Here is a 19,606-nt window from a genome sequence, read left to right on the forward strand (position 1 = left end):
AAGTGCCTTGGAGAGGTAAATGGCAACCCACTCCAGTATTCTTGCCTGGAAAATCCCATGAACAGAAGAGACTGTCAAGCTACAGTCCATGGGGTTGCAAAGAGTCAGACACAACTGAGCATACATTAATTGAAAAGGTCTTTGCTGTTTCACAATAGGAATGTAAAAAAAATGATTTTGGTAACCAGAAATAAAGTTGAACAGTGTGTATCATGGGATATAAATGTATCATGGAATATAATATAATGTGGTCACCATGACTTAATTTGATTAGTTTGGGATCCTAGCTTAAAACAAAATGTGTTGGAATCAAACTTCAGTGAAGCTTAGAAGAAAGCTGAAATCTGGTTGGCAGATAGTAGTCACTCATTCACCTATTCAATAAATACTTATTGAGTACCTACTGTATTACAAGCTTTTCTACAAGAGGAAACACTGCAAAACACAAGTACCTGTTGCCATGTAGATTACACTCTAGTGGAGGGAGGATGTTTTCATAGGAAAGAAACATAAAATTATTTTATATAATGTTAAGCACTCTGAAGAAAATAAAACAAGGTTCTAGGTTAAACAGTATGGTCAGGAAAGACCTCTTGAATTGAGTGACTTTTGAATTGAGATATGAAAATATGGAGGAGTATTCCCAGGAAAGTAATCAGCTAGTGATAATGGCCCTACAAACGAGTTAAAGGGATCTAACTTGATGAAGGAATCAGAAGGCCACTGTGACTAGAATTTAGGTAGAGGAAAGCTGGGTAAAAAAGAGAAAAAAAATAAAATGCCTTTATCCAATTGACGTCTGTGACTTGATTTTAGTTATATTTGAATAAAAATATTTATTGTATTTATTCTTATCTATGGAGAAGGCAATGGCACCCCACTCCAGTACTCTTGCCTGGAAAATCCCATGGATGGAGGAGCCTGGCGGGCTGCAGTCCATGGGGTCGCTAAGATTTGGACACGACTGAGCGACTTCACTTTCACTTTTCACTTTCATGCATTGGAGAAGGAAAGGGCAACCCACTCCAGTGTTCTTGCCTGGAGAATCCCAGGGACGGGGGCGCCTGGTGGGCTGCCGTCTATGGGGTCACACAGAGTCGGACATGACTGAAGCAACTTAGCAGCAGCAGCATGAATCGTTATGGGCTTTCCTGATGATCCAGCAGGTAAAGAATCTGCCTTCAGTGAAGGAGACACAGGAGATGCGAGTGCAATGTCTGGGTCAGGAACATCCCTCGAAGGAGGAAATGGCAACACACTCCAGTATTCTTGCCTGGAAAATCCCCTGGACCAAGGAGCCTGGTGGGCTACAATCCAAAGGGTAGCAAAGAGTCAGACACAACTGAGCACAATACCATTCATTCATTCATTCATTCATTCATGTTTGTTCTCCTTTAAAAGTATAAAGCTGAAGTTACTGTGGATATTCTTAATATGCTTTGGGGAATTCACCTGTTAGTCACTGAGAAAGATGGTTTTGCATAATTGCAGTACATCTCTATTCAGGTATGAAGAAAGCTATATATATGAGTGGAAAGTCATTAAAACAACCCATTAGAGGATCTGGGAAACTGATGGAACTGGGAGATCCATTGGCAAGATGAACTGCCAACAGAGTAGGGTAGGTTCTGCTTGGACTACAGTTCTCTTCTTGAAGGAGTGTTTTCTTATAAGTTGAAATTTATGAGATGTATGTGTCAACAAGGCTCTGGCTGCATCCCTCTAAAAGCTGAATACTTGAAAGATAGCCTAGGAATAGTATCAATGTGAATGTAGCGTTTGCCAACTTAAATCTCACCATTGAATAAACAGATGGAGAGAAAAATTATTGAACGGTATAAATGTCACCTTCACTTTTTAGATACAAGCAAAGAAATGTGTGCCTGCTTGCTTAGAAGATTTTTGCTGGACAGATGTATGCTCAGATCCAGCCTATTTATTAGAGAACAGTCTCAGCTCTCATTTTCAATTTTAATCACTGTGTCAATTTTAAAAGGGCAGTTCTCATTATATAAACATTTGGAAGTTATAAAGCTGAAAGGTCAGGGTGTAGACAAGGCAAAGATAACATGCCACCAGCTGGCATACACTTCCATGTGCAAAACTTTTCTCCCAGTAAGCTCAACCCTCAGATATGAATGTCCTAGAACATAGGAATCATTGCCTACCAGTTTCTATTTCTCCAGCAACATGATTTTACTTGTATATGGAGAATTACATGTATCTCTCTATCCAAGGATTATGGAAAATGGAATTCTGCAATTAAACTTCATAACAATTTCACAGTTTGATTCAGTCAAACATCTTTATGTAGAATAATAATCATAATTGTCACTGTTTCAGTCATTTTGGTCTCTCAGTCATGTCCAACTCTTTGAGACCACATGGACTGGAGCATGCCAGGCTTCCCTGTCCATCACCAACTCCCAGAGCTTTCTCAAACTCATGTCTATTGAGTTGGTGATGCCATCCAACTGTCTAATCCTCTGTCATCCCCTTCTCCTCCTGCCTTCAATCTTTCCCAATATCAGGATATTTTCCAATGAGTCAGTTCTTCGCATCAGGTGGCCAAAACATTGGAACTTCTGCTTCAGCATCAGTCCTTCCAATAAATAGTCAGGACTTATTTCCTTTAGGATGGACTGGTTGGATCTCTTTGCAATCCAAGGGACTCTCAAGAGTCTTATCCAACACCACAGTTAAAAAGCATCAATTCTTCGGTGCTCAGCTTTCTTTATAGTCCAACTCTCACATCTATATATAACTACTGGAAAAAACAACTTTGACAACGGACATTTGTCAGTAGTTTATTTAGCAACAATTACATAACAATCGTTCTGTCTGTGTTATCTCATTTAATTCCTGCCACATCTCTGTGAGGTGGGTATTTTCATCATCAACATACAGAAATAGAAATTAAAATTTACAGAGATTAACCAATTTTCTCAGCTATTGTACAACATGTGTGTGGTAGATCTAATACTTTAGCCCAGGCTTTTGCAACTTCAACTCGATGACATTAGCCTCTGTACTACTTCATCCCCTTTAATAAGTACCACTTAGCTGAGGGTTTTATTCAAGATGCAGTAACATTTGTATTATAGGACTCAAGAAATCCTAAAATACCCAAAGCACAAAGGAAGCATCACAAATCTTTGACATCTCATTTACCTAAAAGGTATAATGTAACCTGAGAACTTCAAAATGTACTGGCTGGACTCTTAAATATAGCAGAATGAAGTTTATTTTTTTTTTCTAATTTCTTTTTTTAATTCATGAAAAATAATAAATATTTAAAACACATAAAATCTGAAAATAAAAGCACACTTGCAAATTTCTATAATATCTGGACCAAAATGTAGAAGAAAAATGAGATTTGATCAATTTTTTAATAATTTTCTTAAAGTTAAGCAGCATTATGGCAAGTGACCTATACAAATATCTCTCGTTGATAGACACAAGAACCATGGGTGTATGTGTATTACATGATGAAATGGATGAGACCCTGTTAGAGCCCTTGTGTGAGAGCAAGGAATGTAAAGGGAAGTGAAACTAGAGGAGCAAGTGTGTTGATTAAGTATTTGTATGAACATCATGCTTGCCTGGGGAGCCACTAGTGGGTAAAACAGGATCAAGGAGAAAAAGCATAAAGTGGTTGTCTGGTAGCAACACAGAGAGCTATGACCTAAAGACTTCCTCAACAACCCTCTTAAACACTAACAACAACAATAACAGTGACAAGAAAGTTGTCCCTAGGGCAAGGAAATAGCAAATTATTGAGTATATTTGCAATAGTAATTCTATGAAGAAGCTGACTGGTTTATTTCACTACCTCCATTTATCCCCACATGATTCTTTAACAAACAATTAGCTTCATTCAAAGTAATAATAAGAAAAGCTATTAAGTTTAATTAGGTCCCATTTGTTTATTTTTGCTTATGTTTCCTTTGCCTCAGAGACAGATCCAAGGAAATATTGGTATGATTTATATCAGAGTATTCTGCATAGCAAAGGAAACTATCATCAAAATGATGATGTCTAACTTACTGAAGGGAAAAAATATTTGCACATCATGTCAACATTTGATATTAAAATTAAACATTAAATATTATATTTAATATTCATATGGGGGTAATATTAAAATATTTGTGGTTTCTAAAACACAATATAAAAAATAGTAACCTTATTTAAAAATGAGAAGACCTGAACAATCTTCCAAAGAAGACATACAGATTGTCAATAGGCACATGAAAAGATGCTCAACATTGCTAATCATCAGAGAAATGCAAATCAAATCCACAGTGAGATATCACCTCACACCAGTCAGAATGGCTATCATCAAAAAGTCTACAAATAACAAATGTTTACACGGATGTGGAGAAAAGGGAACTCTGGTACACTGTTGGTAGGAATGTAAATTGATGCAATCAGTGTGGAACAGTATGGAGGCTCTTTATAAAACTAAAATTAGAACTACACTGTGATCCAGCAATTCCACACCTAGGTGTATGTCTGGAGAAAATGAAAACACTAATTCAAAAGATAAATGCACCCCAATTTTCACAGCAGCATTATTTACAACAGCCAAGATATGAAAGCAACTTGAGTCCACCAACAGATGAATGGATAAAAATCTTGTGGGTATGTTTGTGTATATATATATATATATATATATATATATATATATATATATATGTAATGCATACATACACACACAATAGAATACTTCTCAGCCAAAAAAAGAAGGAAATTTTGCCAATTGCACCAACATTGATGGACCTGGGGGGTATTATGCCTAGTGAAATGTCAGAGAAAGGCAAATACTCTATATTATTAGGTATATGTGGAATCTAAAAAAATAAAACAACTGAATGACTATAACAAAACAGAAACTGCCTTACAGATATAGAGAACAGACTAACAATTACAAGTAGGGAAAGGGAAGGCAGGAAGGGCATCATAAAGGCAGAAAAAGTATTTGAATAATAGACATCTAGAAATAGATACAGTAAAACATGTAGAAGACCTTCACACCAAAAAAGGAGTAAGAGGAATTAAAGAAGATTTAATATATGCGAGGCTATTCCATGATGAAGGTGTGGAAGATTCAGTATTGTAAAAATATCTATTTGATCCATCAGATCAGATCAGATCAGTCACTCAGTCGTGTCCTACTCTTTGCTACCCCATGAATCGCAGCACGCTAGGCCTCCCTGTCCATCACCAGCTCCTGGAGTTCACTCATATTCACGTCCATCTAGTCGGTGATGCCATCCAGCCATCTCATCCTCTGTCGTCCCCTTCTCCTCCTGCCCCCAATCCCTCCCAGCATCAGAGTCTTTTCCAATGAGTCAACTCTTCGCATGAGGTGGCCAGAGTACTGGAGTTTCAGCTTTAGCATCATTCCTTCCAAAGAAATCCCAGGGCTGGGTCTCCTTCAGAATGGACTGGTTGGATCTCCTTGCAGTCGAAGAGACTCTCAAGAGTCTTCTCCAACACCACAGTTCAAAAGCATCAATTCAATTTTTTTACTCAAAAAAAAAAAAAAAAAGCATCAATTCTTCGGTGCTCAGCCTTCTTCACAGTCCAACTTTCACATCCATACATGACCACAGGAAAAACCATAGCCTTGACTAGACGGACCTTTGTTGGCAAAGTAATGTCTCTGCTTTTGAATAAGCTATCTAGGTTGGTCATAACTTTCCTTCCAAGGAGCAAGCGTCTTTTAATTTCATGGCTGCAGTCACCATCTGCAGTGATTTTGGAGCCCAGAAAAATAAAGTCTGACACTGTTTCCACTGTTTCCCCATCTATTTCCCATGAAGTGGTGGGACCAGATGCCATGATCTTCATTTTCTGAATGTTGAGCTTAAGCCAACTTTTTCACTCTCCACTTTCACCTTCATCAAAAGGCTTTTTAGTTCCTCTTCACTTTCTGCCATAAGGGTGGTGTCATCTGCATATCTGAGGTTATTGATATTTCTCCCGGCAATTTTGATTCCAGCTTGTGTTTCTTCCAGTCTAGCGTTTCTCATGATGTACTCTGCATATAAGTTAAATAAACAGGGTGACAATATACAGCCTTGACGACTCCTTTTCCTATTTGGAACCAGTCTGTTGTTCCATGTCCAGTTCTAACTGTTGCTTCCTGACCTGCATACAAATTTCTCAAGGGGCAGATCAGGTGGTCTGGTATTCCCATCTCTTTCAGAATTTTCTACAGTTTATTGTGATCCACAGAGTCAAAGGCTTTGGCATAGTCAATAAAGCAGAAATAGATGTTTTTCTGGAACTCTCTTGCTTTTTCCATGATCCAGCAGATGTTGGCAATTTGATCTCTGGTTCCTCTGCCTTTTCTAAAACCAGCTTGAACATCAGGAAGTTCACGGTTCACATATTGCTGAAGCCTGGCTTGGAGAATTTTGAGCATTACTTTACTAGCGTGTGAGATGAGTACAATTGTGTGGTAGTTTGATCCCTAGATTTAATTTCTTGAACTGAGTGAAAATTGACAAGATGGTGATAAAATAGTTAAGGAAATTTAAAGGCCCAAGAATAGCCAAAGCATTCTTGAAGAAGAACAAAGCTGAAAGTTGCAGTGCTATATATCAAGATACAGTACAAAGCTCTAATAATTAGGAAAATATGATAATAAGACAAGGAAGAGGAAACAGATCAATGAAACAGAATTGAAAGTACAGAAAGCATCATTTCATTTTATGATCTGGATGTCTATTTAATGCATTGCTGAAAAGATGCTTTTTCAATAAATGTGCTAGAAAATTGAATGTTTTTATTAAAAAGTGAATAATGACCACAACATCATTTATACACAGAAAATATAGTCAAAAGCTAACTGTTGAAACAATGCAGATGACTTTGGAAAACATCTTCATGACATTATTTCCTAGGGCAGGCAAATAAACACAAAAAGTATTAACCATAAAGAAAAAGTAATAAATTAGACTATATCATAATTAAAAACTTCTTTCCATGAAAAGACACCATTGAAAGAGTAAAAACAGTAAAATATATTTGAAATATATATATATTAAACAAATAATTACTATCCAGAATATATAAAGAACATCAAAAAATCAATATGAAAAATGTGTACAATGGAATACAGTAGAAGGGGAAATATGCAAAATACTTGGAGACACTTTACAAAAGAGAACATCCAAGTGGCCAATAAACATACAAACTGCATTCAATTCTCAATAACATTCAAGTTATAAATATAATGTAATTAACTTTACATCCACTAGGATGGCTAAAATATGAAAGACTTTTTTATGGAGCAGTTGGAGCTACCATTGCTGATGAGACTGTAAATTTATATAAGAACATTGGAAATTTGTTTGATGAAATTGACTAAAACTGAGCATACGTGCACCATATGACCTAGTAATCGCAGTCCTAGGTATCAGTTCAGTTCAGTCGCTCAGTCGTGTCCGACTCTTTGCAACCCCATGAATCGCAGCACACCAGGCCTCCCTGTCCATCATCAACTCCCGGAGATCACTCAGACTCACGTCCATCGAGTCAGTGATGCCATCCAGCCATCTCATCCTCTGTCGTCCGCTTCTCCTCCTGCCCCCAATCCCTCCCAGCATCAGAGTCTTTTCCAATGAGTTAACTCTTCGCATGAGGTAGCCAAAGTACTGGAGTTTCAGCTTTAGCATCATTCCTTCCAAAGAAATCCCAGGACTGATCTCCTTCAGAATGGACTGGTTGGATCTCCTTACAGTCTAAGGGACTCTCAAGAGTCTTCTCCAACACCACAGTTCAAAAGTATCAATTCTTTGGCGCTCAGCTTTCTTCACAGTCCAACTCTCACATCCATACATGACCACAGGAAAAACCATAGCCTTGACTAGACGGACCTTTGTTGGCAAAGTAATGTCTCTGCTTTTGAATATGCTATCTAGGTTGGTCATAACTTTCCTTCCGAGGAGTAAGCATCTTTTAATTTCATGGCTGCAGTCACCATTTGCAGTGATTTTGGAGCCCCAAAAAATAAAGTCCTAGGTATAAACCCAAGCAAAAGGTATGAATCTAGTGTTTACCAAAAGACACATGCAACCATGTTTGTGACATCTCTCTATATAATAACCCCATCAACTAATGTCCATCTATTGTAGGATGGGTAGATAAATCATGGTGCATTCATACAATGGAAAACTAAATAAGAATGAACAATCCATAGCCTTAAGAATGAGAAAGATGAATCCCACAAACAAAATACTGAACAAAATAAGCCAGTTACAAATGACTATCTAGTGTATGATTCAACTTATACTCAATTCAATCCAGGGAACTACCTAAGGTTTAAAAGTGAGGGTAGTGGTTATGCTTGACACCATGGAGGAGAGGATGGAAGGGGACAGATGTCAGTCTGAGTCCTCTAAGAAGCAGGTGCTCAGACAGATTAAGACAGCAATAAATTTCTTAACAAGTAACAGTTGAAAAATACAAGTGGGTGAAAGCCTTATTGAGAAATGACTGTCTCTATACCCTCTGCTGCTCTGACATCTGTGCAAGAAAACAAAATGGAGCAAAAAAATCCTCCAAGTATAACACAGGCTAGAGAAAGTCTCAGCCAATCCAATGGGAAGTTCCACAAAATGATTGTCAAATACAGGAGTTCTATCATTACACTGGGGCTTCCCTGATGGCTCAGACAGTAAAGAATCTGCCTGCAGTGCAAGAGACACAGGTTTGACCCCTGGGTCAGGAAGATTCCCTGGAAAAAGAAATGGCTACCCACACCAGTATTCTTGCCTGGAAAATTCCAGGGACAGAGGAGCCTGGAGGGTTACAGTCCATGGGATAGCAAAAGAGTTGGGCATGACTGAGCAACTAACACTTTCACTTTCATCAATACATTGGCTAGAAGTGGTCAGGCTGTAACAACCCCCTGGACTTGTTTACTAGCCGAGGTTGCCCTAGAAGACCTGAGCCTCAGTGGCCACATGAAAGAGCTGCAGCTCAGGGCAGTCAGCTTGTTGACACTGCAGGCGGCTGAAAAGCAAGTCTTTTCTCGAGGACAGACATTGGCCACACCTCCACGGCTGCCAGGGCAGAAGAGTAGCTTCTGAGCTGCTAAAAATGTCTCTTTTCTTTACTCCAATTCAGTTTATTCCTCAAATGAGGTCACTTTGTGAAAATGGTTTGAGCTGTGCACTCATGATTTGTGTATTGTCTTAGCATATTGTGCTTTAATAAAAGAATTTACCTAAAAAAATCACTCTAATCTTTTAATGTTTGTCATAATATTTTATTTTTGCTTGGGCTAGTTCTGGCTTATGGCCTGTGGTTTTGTTCAGCCCCAGATCTAAGAATGGTTTTTAAATATATAAAAGGTTGTAAAACATGCCCTCCTTCCCCTATAAACACACACAAGGATATGTGTGAGAGAACACGTGTGGCTCACAGACTAAAATACTTACTAACTGGTCTTCTACATAAGAAGTTTTCCCATTTCTGCTTCAGAGAGTTCTTCTAGAACTAACATATCATGGGATTAGTAAGTCAATTATCTAAAGTTCAGCATGCCTTTAATTTCTTTTCTCCCAAATAAAATTTTATTTTATTTATTTTAAAATGGTATTATAGTGTATTAATCTTTGTTCTACCTTTTATCTGCAAATAAATACTCTATGTCTAGAAGAAAGCTGATTTTAAAAAAAACAGTAAGTTTCTGTATATTGGGATTATAAGTAACTTGGAAAAAAAAACTCCTTAGGACTTTTTTTTAGTTACATGATTTATATGAAATATGACCATCCCATGCCACAGTTTTAGAAATCAGAATGATATCACATAGTCACACAACCCCCCACCACCCCACCCCATGCACATACAATGTTTAATGTAATAAGATACGGAGCTTACTGGGTGATCTTTTTAAATGCTGCTTTTCTTAGTCCTGGATATCCACAGAAAACATAGCAACATGTGATGAAATGGCATAATGTGATTTATAAGAAAATAGTTCATCACATGCTGGACTTGGTGTGCTGTTTTCTCAGCAAGAATCACATGAACTCTGCAAGTTGCCACAAACCACAAATGCATCTTCAACTTTAAAAAGATATTAAAGTTCACCTGACACATGCGATTCTTTCTTGCCAAATATCTTTCGACCCAAACTGCGTTCACAGAGGCTCTTTACCTTCCTCATAAAAACACCCAGAAATATCAAATGCGTGGTAGAGTCACAAGTAAGGGACCTTCCCTAGGACTTTTTTGTGCCCTCTCATCTATGGAGAATTTACCATGAACTTGACAGAACTCTAATTCTCACTTCTTCCAAACCTCTTGCATAAGGGCACATTAGAAATATATATATATATATATATATATATATATATATTTATTAGCCACATAATCAAAAATCTACGTGTTAAAACATTTTCTGTTTGTCCTTGAGAAAATTAGGCATTACTATCAAGTCTTCATTCCTTTTTTGTAACATGAAATGAAAAGGTTTAGACGATTTGCCTTCATTTTCTATTGCTGTAAAACCAACACTACAAACATATGGACTTAAACACAGCATTACTTTGCCAACAAAGGTCCGTCTAGTCAAGGCTATGGTTTTTCCTGTGGTCATGTATGGATGTGAGAGTTGGACTGTGAAGAAGGCTGAGCGCTGAAGAATTGATGCTTTTGAACTGTGGTGTTGGAGAAGACTCTTGAGAGTCCCTTGGACTGCAAGGAGATCCAACCAGTCCATTCTAAAGGAGATCAGTCCTGGGTGTTCTTTGGAAGGAATGATGCTAAAGCTGAAACTCCAGTACTTTGGCCACCTCATGCGAAGAGTTGACTCATTGGAAAAGGCTCTGATGCTGGGAGGGATTGGGGGCAGGAGGAGAAGGGGACGACAGAGGATGAGATGGCTGGATGGCATCACTGACTCGATGGACGTGAATCTGAGTGAACTCCAGGAGTTGGTGATGGACAGGGAGGTCCTGGCGTGCTGCAATTTATGGGGTCACAAAAAGTCGGACACAACTGAGTGACTCAACTGAACTGAAACACAACACAAATACTCTCACTTTCTGTGGATTGCACATGATTGGGTTCTCTGTTCAGTGCTTCACCAGATAAAACCCAGGTTTCAGCTACATTTATAATTTTCATCTGGGGTTTAGGCTCCAGCCGTAAAGAATCTGCCTGCAATGCAGGAGATGTAGAAAATGAGAGTTCCATCCCTGGGTCGAGAAGATCCCCTGAAGGAGGAACTGGCAACCCACTCCAGTAATCTTGCCTGGAAAATCCCATGAGCAGAGAAGGCTGGTGGGCTACAGTCCATGGGGTCACAAAGAGTCAGACAGGACCGAGTGACTAAACACGAGCGTGCAGAAAGCTCACGAGCTGTTGGCAGAATGTATGTCCTTGCTCTTGCTGTACTGAGTCTTTTGTTTTCCTATTACTGTAGGTGTAGGACCACCCTTTTTTTTTAATTGGAATATAATTGCTCTATAATGTTGTATTAGTGTCTGCTGTACCATGAAGTGAATAGCTATATATATACATGTACCACCCCCTCTCCACCGGCTTTGACCTCCATTTCTCCCATCCCACCCATCTAAGTCAACACAGAGCACTGAGCTGAGCTCCCTGTACTGGAAGCTGCTCTCTACTAGCTATCTATTTCACATGTGGTAGTGTATTTATATCAAACCTAATCTCCCAATTCATCCTGCCTTCCACTTCCCCTGCCCCATGTTCGCACATCCATTTTCTACCTCTGTATCTCTATTCCTGCCCTGCAATTAGGTTCATCTGTACCATTTTTGTCGATTCCACATATGTGTATTGATATACAACATTTGCTTTATTGTTTCTGACTTACTTCACTCTGGATGATAGACTCTAAGCCCATCCACATCTCTACAAATGACCCACTTTCATTTCTTTTCATGGCTAATATTCCATTATATATATATATGTCCCACATCTTCTTTATCCTTTCATTTATCAGTGGACAACCATTCAATATCTAGAAGCTGCCACATTCCCTGACATCTGGTCATCTGCAAAGCCAGCAATGGAAAAATCTTCCTCACATCAAATCTTTCTCTTGCTCTAAACTTCTGAATTCCTCTTTGCTTCATCTATGCACCCATACTGTTTAAGGGGTTTGTCTGATTAGGTCTGGCCCACCAGGATAATCTCACTTTCTTAAAGTCAACGGTGCTACATAACACAATCTAATTATATACATAAAATCTACAAGATTCACAGTTCCAGTGATAATATACAAAAATGTACACTGGGGTGGAGATCTCAGAAGCCATTTTAGAATTCTGTCTACTAGGGTTGCTTTAGGGATTCCCTGGTGGCTCAGACGGTAAAGCGTCTACCCACAATGCGGAAGACCCGGGTTCGATCCCTGGCTTGGAAAGATCCCCTGGAGAAGGAAATGGCAACCCACTCCAGTATTCTTGCCTAGAAAATCCCATGGATGGAGGATGGAGGATGCCTACAGTCCATGGGGTGGCAAAGAGTTGGATACAACTGAGCAACTTCATGGAGGTTTCATGGAGGGTTGCTTTAAGGGTTAAATAAGATAACATGGCGGAGAAGGCGATGGCACCCCACTCCAGTACTCTTGCCTGGAAAATCCCATGGACAGAGGAGCCTGGTAGGCTGCAGTCCATGGGTCGCTAAGAGTCAGACACGACTGAAGCAACTCAGCAGTAGAAACAAGATAACATGGAAAAACACTTATCTGAATATCCAGCCCTTAATAGAGGCCTAACAAACTGATTTATCCTGATTATGATACTGTGGAGAAGGAAAGAAAATGAACTACTAACTAGTCAGATGAACCACAGGAAATCACCACTTCTATAGATCAATAATAATATATCAGCAATTTCATATTGTCCTATTTACCATATCTACTCAATAGCACATTTCACAAAACATTGAATAAACACCTCTAGGTGATTTTTAGTCCATAATTTATTCATTCTCTTCTTTCATTCATTCATCCGTAGCAATGTAGAGCTTACAGAAAAGAACAAGGTAACCATCCCTAAACCTTTTAAAACCTTAGGATCTAGTGGATTTGAGTCCTTATAGATTTTAACAGTGCAGTTGATATTAAACAAAGCTGCTTCTGACAGAGCTAAAAGAAGCAACACATATAGCAATTTCATGCGTCTAACCTCACATTGTTTATAATCCCATGACAAAAACAAATGGAAACGATAAATTTAGAAGAAGCTCTGTACTGCACAGGCTCTGTGACAAATGGAGTTTATAGTCTTGGCAAGCAGCCCCCAAGGTTTTCCAGCGTTAGCTGGCATCTTAGTTTGGAAATACCTTTCTTAGTTTCTCAGCAACAGTTAAGATATGACAAACAATCCCAGTGTCTCCTTTTTTGGCTTCAAATAAAATAGCATAAGCATATTTAAACATCTATCTTCTGGCTTCTAAAAATCCTCTTTCTCATGAGCACTTAATTCATAGCTCTGTACACCTTACAAGAGTCTCCCAAGGAGAGTTGTCCAAACTTTCCTGGAAACTTTAAAGCTTCTTTTGTAATATGATTCAGAATTCTGTTCTTTCCCAGTCTGTTTTCCATTATTTCATTGGTCAGGATGTGGGAAATATTTGCTGCAGATAAGACTCATCTTTTTACTTTGCCAAAGGCAACTTGTTTGACTTATACTGTAATGTAAAGACAGCTCTCAAATTATTATTAACTTCATTGTGTTGATATCATTACAATAAAGCATATGATAGAAGATGTTTTAGACACAATCTCCTCTAATTCTCAACCTCATCATACTTTGAATTCTTTTTTATTGTTATAATTAACATACAATATGATATTAGTTTCAAATTTCACTTTGAATTCTTTTTGCAATATCCTCAAGCAGTTGCCATGCAACCTCTTCTTGAACACTGAGATAAAGAAATCACTAGCAAAGAAGTATTGCTCACACTTTTTATTCTTAACTTCCAAGCTGGAAAAAAAAAAAAATAGTGTATTACAGGTTTCATTGCTGAACTTACAGTCTTTTGTGTTGGGATTGTGGATAAGCAAAAATAGACCTCCCTACCCTCCCCAGATACACGTAGATTAGATTAAATCTCAAACTTAATTAGCCAAGGACACAAATAATTAACAGAAGCAAGATTGACCAAACAAGTCAGAAACAGATGTAATTTATCTTAATGTGACTTTTTCTGGGCCTCCAGTTTTCAAAAAGACAGAAGCTAACAACAGTTTGAGCAGGGCAGAACAGTACCTGGTCTGAGAAAACAGTCTGATTTTTCTTACCACAAGCTTTCTTAAAAACTATTTATTTATTTATTTCCTTTCAGCTCTGCAAGTGGTTGTGCGTTTGTGGACCTTACTGTGCAATACTGTGTCTAGTACAGTAGTACATTATCTTTATTTCAAGCCTAGGAAGTCTAGAAGACAGCATAAAAGCAATGGTCATGTAGCTGGTATTACACTCTGTGATTGTCTTGTAGCTGGTATTACACTCTGTGATTGTCTTAAAAGCATATTACAAAACTCCAAATTTTTATGAGCATACCCTGACCATCCCCACACTGAAGTTTCTCTTTATTAACTATTTACAAATAAATCACTCACATCAGGCGAATTATCTGCATCACTTTTCTAATGGAAATCATCTTTAAGATTATGTGTTCAAAACAGTTCTTTCGTCTGTAGATTTGCTTATTTTCCCAACATTTCTTTTCATATTAATGACATCGTTATTATTCTGACCTCCCAAGTGGCTCCAACGGTAAAGAATCTGCCTGCAATGCAGGAGACCAGGGTTTGATCCTTGGATCGGGAAGCTCCCCGGAGATGGAAATGGCTACTCACTCCAGTATTTTTGCCTGGAGAATTCCGTGGACAGAAGAGCCTGGAGGGCTACAGTCCATAGGGTCGCACAGAGTCAGATACAACTTGAGCAGCTAACACTAACATCCAAGTTAAATTCATCAAACTGACTTCTTCTTAAATCCCAAATCAAAGTTGTCATTAAGTTGAGATATCTTGGCTAGCTATTTTCTGTCCACAACTGCTGACATAGTTTAAATTTATATTTTATCTTGCTGTCATAGCCTAGTATATTGAGTCTACTCCATCACAAAAAGCAAAAAACATCATTTTTTCCCCCATTCCACTTCCTTGGTCAAGAATCTGCAATGAATCATTCATTTTCCATAGTATCAGGAAGTATGACCAAAATATTATTTAACACTTTCTGCATGAAGGGTCAAAAGATCTGATCTGTTTCTTATTATGGAACATTTTTATGTTTAATGTCATCATGTTTGTTTCCTTTATAGCCTTTCCACAGCTTGAAATGACACATTTCTTTGTTTAATGATGTATTTATTATTTATTTAATTAAACTGTAAGCCTCGCAAAGGCAAGAGCCAGGCTTTTTTATTCACTGTGTATCTTGTGCCTACTATAGGTTATTGTATGCTAAAGCTGAAGCTCCAATACTTTGTCTACCTGATGCGAAGAGCTGACTCTTTGGAAAAGACCCTGATATTGGGAAAGATTGAAGGAAGGAGAAGGGGACAACAGACGATGAGATGGTTGGATGGCATCACAGACTCAATAGACATGAGTTTGAGCAAGCTTCTGGAGATGGAGAAGGACAGAGAAACCTGGCGTGCTGCAGTACATGAGGTCGCAAAGAGCTGGACATGACTGAGCGATGGGACACTAGGCAAATATAATGAAATAATGCCATTAACAGGAACATGGCTGGACCTAGAGATTATCATAGTGAGTGCAGTAAGTCAGACAGAGAAGGAGAAATATCATATGACATCCCTTATATGTGAACTCTGAAAAGAAACAATACAAATGAACTTATTTACAAAACAGAAACAGACTCCCAGACTTAGAGATTGAATTTCTGGTTACCAGGGGGAAAGTTAGGGAGAAAGGTAGTTAGGGAGTTTGGGATTGACATGTATACTTCTATATTTAAAATGGATAATCAACAAAGTCCGACTATATAGCACAGGGAACTCTGCTCAATGTTATGTGGAATCCTAGATGGAAGGGGAGTCTGGGGGAGAATGGATATATGTATATGTATGGCTGAGTGCCTTTGCTGTCCACCTGAATCTGTCACAACATTGTTAACTATCAGTTCAGTTCAGTCACTCAGTCATGTCTGACTCTGCGATCCCATGGACTCCAGCACACCAGGATTCCCTGTCCATCATCAACTCCTGGAGCCTGCTCAGACTCACGTCTTTCAGGTGGGTGATGCCATCCAGCCATCTCATCCTCTGTCGTCCCCTTCTCCTCCCACCTTCAGCCTTTCCCAGCATCAAGGTCTTTTCCAATGTGTTAGTTCTTCACATCAGGTGGCCAAGTATTGGGGCTTCAGCTTCAGCATCAGTCCTTCCAGTGAATAGTCAGGACTGATTTCCTTTAGGATGGGCTGGTTGTATCTCCTTGCTGTCCAAGGGACTCTCAAGAGTCTTCTCCAACACCACAGTTCAAAAGCATCAATTCTTCGGTGCTCAGCTTTCTTTATTATCCAACTCTCACATCCATACATCACTACTGCAAAAACCATAGCTTTGACTAGATAGACCTTTACTGGCAAAGTAATGTCTCTGCTTTTTAATATGCTCTCTATTTAATACAATTGACTGTACTCCAATATAAACTAAAAAGTTTTTTAAAAGGCAAATAGAAGGTGCTCAATAAACACTTACTGATTTAATGGAGAAAGGAAGTAAGGACAAAAGGAAGGGAAAGAGGAGGAAGGAATTATTCTCCTGGTCTCCTCACTTGAGCACACCACCTATTTCCTTCTCCACCCCCATTTCATATATATACTTCCAGATAATTCATTGCCTTTTTTTTTTTTTCACTACATCTCTTCCCTCTATAGCTCCCTACTTTTTCTGCACATCAAATCTTGTCACAGGACAAGTCACATCTCATCTCAGCTTCTCCTGATTCTATGTACCTTCCAACCAGAGACATGTCTCATATTTAATGAAAAGTTAAGTATCCATCTAATTTTAAGCACCTGGTTACATATTTTCTTACACTGCCATATAATCATTGAATATTTGGTATTGTTTCTGCAAATAGACTACCTTTCCAGTTGTTTGTCCTCTCCCTGTCTGCTATCAGAGTCTTTCACCACTCTTTCTCCTCTCTACTCTGCATTATGTTAATCTATATTTCCCAGACTCCCTACTCTCAGCTTCCCAGTAAGTTTAGCATTGAGAGAAACTCATGGAAGTTTAGGGGGAGGAGAAGCTGGGGTGTTTCTGTTTCCAGAGACTATTCTTACAGGTACTGTATTTTATCCATGGCTTATCTCTTGCTAGGCAGCCACTGCTGTGGTTCTACCTTCTTCAGATGCCCTCGTTTCTGGGTTCTAGTAATATCATCTCTCCCTTTGTTTTACTCTCCATTGGGAAAGTAAGGGCTTTCTGCTGTACCTAATTTCTGGGTTACTCCAATCAAAACCAGTTCAGCTGTTCTTCTATTCATGTATCAGAAATTCCTTTTATCGACTTTCTTGTGTTTGAAGGACTTCAAATAATTTTTTTTTTTTCTGGCAGGACCCTGACCAATGTGCCTTCTTTAACTATTTTCTAGGATATGAAATTTTCCTATATCCTTCCATAGTGGGTCTTGTAAAGTTGCTTATGTATGTTCATTGTTTTTTTTTAATGAGCTTTACATGCTTTTATTAGAAACAGTCACCTGGAAAATATTCCACTGTTTTCTATAAACAAGATTCAAATAGTGTATTCCCCCAGTTCTTGAAGGAATGTCATTTAGCTTTCTTCTGGGGTAAATAAAGGTGAGATGATTTTGACTAGCTCACAAACATCAAGGAAAATAAGTGTGTTCTCTGTGTTTAACATTACACATAAAATAGGCTTTTCACTTTCCCTCATTTTGTGTACTGAGTCACATCCCAATCATCTATAGAAAAAGTGTTATTAATAGCTAAGACTCTAAAGGCAAGAATTAAACTGTGATTAAAGTTGCAGTGTGTGCTCTTAAGTTCAATTCAATCTATGTGTCAATTAATAAACAAGATCCATTTAAATTACTTTACCCCTTTCACTAGAAATGAAACAAAGCTATACTTCCTCAAACATCTTTTAAACGAATCTTTTTTTTCATGCTTCATCCACTACTGATTGAATCACATGAGACTATTTCCCACTGTCTTCTACTTTTGTAAAAGGACAGTATAGTTCATGACTGAGTATAAAATAGAGGTGTAAAATCTCAACATAAAGTAAAACAAGGCTCTAAAAGATTGGAAAAAAAGAAAAACAAGCAAAAAACAAACAACCTAAAAAGCAAGATAAGGCTCTAAAAAGACTGGAAAGACTGGTGGAAAGATACTCACCCCACGGCTGCTCAGGACTAGAAGTGTAGTCTTAATTAAATCAGTGAAATGCTTAGTTTCCCTTCATGCTCCTTATTTTCAACATTCAGGAATGGGCTGGATTAAATGATCTGTTAAGACTCCAGCTGAAAAGATAGATTTAAACAAACAAAAAGCAGAACTGGTGACACCTCTCTTTTGATTCCAATACAAAAGCAGTCACACAGCCTTTGTGAATCAAGGAGTATTGACGTAGGAATACATAATAGGAGAGGCCAACAAAATATTTTTCATTTTTGAACCAGTCCTTTCACAGACAATGAGACACTGAATAAACTGAGAAGCAATCGCATTTTGCTTGGCAATAGGTAAACAAAGTTAGAATATTCAAGATTGGAAAAATGCAAGGCTTAGTTAATGTTATTACATAATTTTAAAGCTATAAGAGATCTTGAAACACAGTCCAGAGGGCTTTTTTTAACCTTTCTAAGGAAATCATTCTATCATTGGGAAATCATTCCATCATTGGGAAATCATTGGAAAGTTATAGAATCTCTTTCCTGATTAAAACCACCAAACAAAAACTAAACATATACACTGAGAAAATTGTACATACAGTTTCTGGGTGTTCACAAACCTACTGAAATCTACCTCTGCAACTCCTGAGCAATTCATCTCCATCATTTAACAGGTTAAAGACTTGATACTCAAAGGATTTAAATAGATAATCCAAAGCCACCAGGGTATTTATGACAGAAAGTATACTAAAACACAATCTCTCACTTAACTACTCTATTTCAAACTGCCTCTTATTTGGCTAGGAAATGTTAACAATTAATATCATTAATGAAATAATAAAGAAGATTATTAATTAACTTTGTTGTTGTTCAGTTGCTAAGTGGTGCCCAACTCTTTGTGACCCCATGGACTGTAGCACACCAGGCTCCTCTGTCTTCCATTATCCACTGGAGTTTGCTCAAATTCATGTTCTTTGAGCCAATGAAGCCATCCAACCATCTCATCCTCTGCTGCTCCCTTCTCCTTTTACCCTCAATTTTGCCCAGCATCAGAGTCTTTTCCAATGAGTCAGCTGTTCCTTTTAGGAGGCCAAAGTATTGAAGTTTCAGCTTCAGCATCAGCATTAACTTCACTGATGTAAAAAATAAAAAGTATCATTCGGACCAAGTGGTAAAATGTCTAAAATATATGATGGGGAAAAA

At 38.2% G+C, this 19,606-nt stretch overlaps 1 long non-coding RNA gene across 1 annotated transcript in view; it reads right to left on the minus strand.

Annotated features, from left to right (window-relative positions):
• Window positions 1–18,667, minus strand: part of LOC132345537 (uncharacterized) — a 40,958-nt gene extending 22,291 nt beyond the window's left edge. Inside the window, exon 1 of the long non-coding RNA XR_009494938.1 lies at window positions 18,408–18,667. This is a non-coding gene — a long non-coding RNA (uncharacterized lncRNA). The remainder of the gene's footprint in view (window positions 1–18,407) is intronic.
• Between the last annotated feature and the right edge of the window lie 939 nt (window positions 18,668–19,606).

Source organism: Bos taurus, chromosome 6, assembly GCF_002263795.3.
Source record: "Bos taurus isolate L1 Dominette 01449 registration number 42190680 breed Hereford chromosome 6, ARS-UCD2.0, whole genome shotgun sequence".
Classification (NCBI taxonomy): domain Eukaryota; kingdom Metazoa; phylum Chordata; class Mammalia; order Artiodactyla; family Bovidae; genus Bos; species Bos taurus.